Source organism: Chionomys nivalis, chromosome X (assembly GCF_950005125.1).
Source record: "Chionomys nivalis chromosome X, mChiNiv1.1, whole genome shotgun sequence".
Taxonomy (NCBI): Eukaryota; Metazoa; Chordata; class Mammalia; order Rodentia; family Cricetidae; genus Chionomys; species Chionomys nivalis.
The window spans coordinates 104,177,075-104,182,196 of NC_080112.1; the positions used below are offsets into that span (position 1 = coordinate 104,177,075).

A 5,122-nucleotide genomic window follows, 5' to 3' on the forward strand; every position below is an offset into this window, starting at 1 on the left:
CAAAGCCCGCCCCCACAGTGACACACTTCCTCCAACAAAACAATACCTACTCAAACAAAGCCACATTGCCTAATAGTGCCACTCCCTGATATTATATATGTGTGTGTGTGTGTGTGTGTGTGTAGAGTATAGTAGGTGTAATCAAAGAGATGCCATGTAACTGCCAGAGGGGAAAGATGTGAGCTGCCAGCTAGAACCTTGCTGGTAGGCCATGAGCCTCATGATAAAATATAAAATAATAGAAATGGGTTAATACTAGATATAAGAGCTAGCTACCAATACGTTTAAGTGATTGGCCAAGCAGTAATTTAAATAACATAGTTTCTGTATGATTGTTTTGGGAGTCTGAGCGCTGGGAAACAAACAAATAGCCTCCCTACAAAGGAAACAATTAATTGGTATGGCTTGCTTAGAATTTCTGAGGTTCAGTCACCATGGCAGGGAGCATGACAAATATGTATGCAGGCAGACATAGCTGAGATTCCTACATCTTACAGACAACAGGAGGTTGACTGAGACACTACTTAGTATCTTGACCATAGGAAATTTCAAAGCCCGCCCCCACAGTGACACACTTCCTCCAACAAAACAATACCTACTCAAACAAAGCCACATTGCCTAATAGTGCCACTCCCTGATATTACAAAAGCCAAATACATTCAAACTACTGCAATCACCTTCATACACCTTTTTCCTAATCTCAGGATCATGAAGGAAGAGGGAGTTTATAAGAGGATACTTTTGTGTGTACTACCATTGGCTCTCTCTTTTCTAGAAAGTTCCCTTTTCATATTCTACACTCTACATCAGCCAAAATTCAAATTTCTAAAAAAGAAAACTGGTGCAGGACAATTCTGTATTCTACTAATTATGTTTTAAATAAATGCTGATTGGCCAGAAGCCAGGCAGGAAGGATAGGTGGGAAAATCAGACAGGAAATAGAGGTGGGACAATGGGAACAGGAGTATTCTGGGATGAAGGAAGCTCTTTCTGCAGTCCTGTCCAGACACCAAAGAAGCAGGATGTGACCTACCTCACTGAAAAAGGTACTGAGCCATGTGGTTAACATATACTAAAATAATGGGGTAATATATGTTATAAGAACGAATATGAAACTTGAGCTAATGGGCCAATCAATTTATAACTTATTTAGACTTCTATGTGATTTTCTTTGGGGCTTACCGGCTGTTCGAACTGGGCAGGACAGAAACCCCAACAAGCAGGCCTTCATGCTACAGAAAACTAGGTTTCTATATGAAGAATTAAAGAATGAATATTTCAGATTTTGTAGTCCACATGAAATCTCTGCTGTGTATTTCTTTTGTTTGCCTCTGTTTTTGTTTTGTTTTTATACTATTTTAAAATCGCAAAAACAATTGTAGTTTGAGGGCCCTGCAAAACCATGCCAGATTTGACCTTCAAGCAATTTGTTTATCTCTGATCTCACCACCTCAAGCAAATAAGACTACCACATTTAACATACAAGTATTCGGATTCCCAGAAGGAAAGAATGGGAAATAAACTACATACAGGTGATAATTTTGCAGTTCTACAAATAAGCTAAATTCACATACAAGTACAAATTACAAAACCTACAACAGATTTAAATTATGTACTGGTAGCAGAATATCCTATTTAGTAAACAGTGCTGAAAAATATATATGCCTGTGCTCAATAGGAGACTAGGCCCCTATTTTCTACTATATATAAAAAGGAACTACAAAATGAATTAAAGACTTAAAGATGAAATGTGAAATTGATATTACTAGAAGAAAATGGGTTAAATGCTCATAGGCATTAGAATGAGCAAGGATTTTCTGGATAAAAGCCCAAAAGACTAGAATCAAAAGCAAAATTAGTCAACTATTATTGTACCGAATCAAAATTTTGGTACAGCAAAGGAAACAACTGAGAGAAGTCCACAACCACAGAATAGGAGGAACTCGTTGCTACTTATACACTGTATTTAACTTTATAAGACTTTCACAGGATTGAGTTCATTAATATTTACTCAATCATCGAAGGAGGAGGATACTATGAAGTCCCATCATTTCCAAAGGGATTCTTGCCAAAGAATAGTTCTTGAAAGGAAGGTGTCAATTTATTCAGTAGGGTAACCACTGACAAGTTGCATTTGCTCACTAAATAACTTTCCATCCAATTTGGGCTAGTAACTTTTTTTTAAAAATGAATTTCTGGGGCAAATGTCCAAGAACTTTTTTTTTTTTTAATTTTTTTCCCCCTTAACTAGTTGTTTATTGGCAGTGGGCTGGAAGGGATGGCAGAATTAGCATTCGCAGACAACACCACACCGGTCATGAGGGCAGCAAGAGTGATGGATGGGAAAGCCTGAAGGCCCCCTCTTCAAAAGCAAGTGGATAGGCGGGGGCCTGGAGTGTTGATGGGGCAGCCTCAGATCACCTCTGCTTAGTAGGCATGGTTAGAGATGAAGAGAGATTCGCTGGCTGCGGCTCCAGACTGACCACTTGGGGTGTACTTTCCTTGACAAGCAAGGCTGTTGGCCAGGGCTCGCTTGATGTATTCCTCCTGGGCAGCCTTCAGGTTCTCCTTCTTCCCGCCCCAGGCCTTCAGAGCAGAGGCCTGCAGGGCCCGGCCATAAGAGAAAGTCAAGGCCCATGGCTTCAGCAGTGGGCACTTGTTGATGGCATTGAGGTTGATGGATGCCTCTTCCTCGCTCTGCCTTCCAGACAGGAAAGTGACTCCAGTGACAGCAGGGGGCACTGTGCGACGCAGAGCTGTGACAGTTGCCATGGCAATCTCCTCATTGGAATATTTCTGGGAACAAGCATGGCCTGGGGTGACCATGTTGGGCTTCAGCAGTGTGCCTTCCAGATAGACATGGTGGTCACTCAGAGCCAGTACCTTCTCAGATACATACTGGCAGCGCTTTAAGTCATGGTCTCCATCAGGGAGGATTTCAGGCTCCACAATGGGTACAATGCCATTCTGCTGGCAGATGCTGGCATAACGGGCCAGAACATTGGCATTTTCCATGATGGCAAGGGCTGAAGGAGTATGTTCCCCAATGTTGAGCACACAGCGCCATTTGACAAAGTCAGCTACATCCTTCTTATACTGGGCACAGCGTTCTGACAGCCCATCCAGCCCTTGGATGGTGGTCTCACCATGGGTTCCTGCCAGGGGTACCACGCCTTTATCTACCTTAATGCCCACAACATCATCCTTGGACTTGATAACTTGGGGGAAGGGACATCCGTCATCCGACTTCTGGTAGAGTGTTTCATGGAAGAGGATCCCCCCCCCCCCCCCAATGCAGAGGTTCACACGGTCATCAGCAGTTAGCAGCAGCTGGCGGTAGAAGCGCCTGTTCTCTTCGGTGTTCTCAGTGCGAATGGACTGCAGTCACTTAGCAATGCTTTCAGTAGACTCATCTGCAGCCAGGATGCCCTTGCCCGGAGCCACAATTCGGTGAGTGATGTCAGACAGCTCCTTCTTCTGCTCCGGGGTTAGTCCTGGGTATGGGTAGGGCATGGTGCCAGTGGCAGCACGTTCCTGGCACAGGAGGGGGTGGGTCTGCCGGGTATGGCGGTGGGTGAGTGAAAGGACAAAGGAGCGAACGCGGATAAAGTCATCAGAACCCCGATCTGCGCGCGTTCCAAAAGAACGCAGCCTATTGAGCTGAGGGGGAAGGTGGTGACCTATTTTTATTTTTTAATTTTTTATTGTGCTATATATTATTTCTCTGCTCCCCCCCCCCTTCCTCCACATCCCCTTCTACCATCTCCCATGGTCCCCGTGCTTCCAATTTACTTAGGAGATCTTGTCTTTTTCTACTTCCCATGTAGATTAGATCCATGTAGATTAGGGCCCTCTTTGCTGTCTAAGTTCTCTGTGATTGTGAATTGTAGTCTGGTTTTTCTTTGCTTTATGTCTACTCTCTTATGAGTGAGTACATATTATATTTGTCTTTCTGGGTCTGGGTTACCTCACTCAATATGATGTTTTCTAGCTCCATCCATTTGCCTGCAAATTTCAAGATGCCATTAATTTTTTTATTCTGTGTAGTACACCATTGTGCAAATGTACCACATCTTTTTTATCCATTCTTCAGTTGAGGAGCATTTAGGTTGTTTCCATGTTCTGGCTATAACAAATAATGCTGCTATGAACATCGTTAAGCATATTACCTTCTGGTATGATTGAACATCCTTTGGTTATATACCCAAAAGTGGTATTTCTAGGTCTTGAAGTAGGTTGTTTCCGAATTTTCTGAGAAATCATCATACTGATTTCCAAAACAGCTATTCCAGTTTGCACTCCCACCAGCAATAGAGGAGTGTTCCCTTTACCCCACATCTTCTCTAGCATAAACTGTCATCAATGCTTTTGATCTTGGCCATTCTTACAGGTGTAAGATGGAATCTCAGAAATGTTTCTGATTTGTATTTCTCTAATGGCTAAGGATGGGGAGCATTTCTTTAAGTGTTTTTCAGCCATTTTGGTTTCCTCTGTTGAGAGTTCTCTGTTTAGATCTGTACCTCATCTTTTATTGAAATATTTGTTCTTCTGATGACCAATATCTTGAGTTCTTTGTATATTTTGGAGATCAGTCTTCTGATGAAGAAGGATGCTAAAAAAGAAATGCCACACTAGCTCAGAATTGAGTATAATAAAAGGTTATTTATTTAGGGGTAGACTCACAGATCACAATCCTCTGCTGGAACAGGGAACAGCAACCGAATCCGACAGCCAGAAAAGAGGCTGGATGCATGCTTTACATCAGCAAGTCCAAGTCCAAGTGGATGGGTAACTTAAAGGCTAGTGGCAGTAGGAATTCCTACAACACTCTGTCTGATGTGGGGGTTGGTGAAGACCTTTCCCCATTCTGTAGGCTGATGATTTGTCTTGTTGACTTTGTTCTTTGCTTTACGGAAGTGTCTCAGTTTCAGGGGGTCCCATTTATTAATTGCATCTCTCAGTGTCTGTGCCACTGGGTTATATTTAGGAAGTGGTCTTCTGTGCCAATGCATTCAAGTGTACTTCCCACTTTCTCTTCTATGAGGTTCAGTGTGGTTGGTTTTATGTTGAGGTCTTTGATCTATTTGTACTTGAGTTTTGTGAATGATGATAGATATGGATC

General features: G+C 42.6%; 1 pseudogene; it reads right to left on the reverse strand.

Annotated features, from left to right (window-relative positions):
• Positions 1–2,238: 2,238 nt before the first annotated feature.
• On the reverse strand, positions 2,239–3,542 carry LOC130867672 (fructose-bisphosphate aldolase A-like; annotated as a pseudogene).
• Between the last annotated feature and the right edge of the window lie 1,580 nt (positions 3,543–5,122).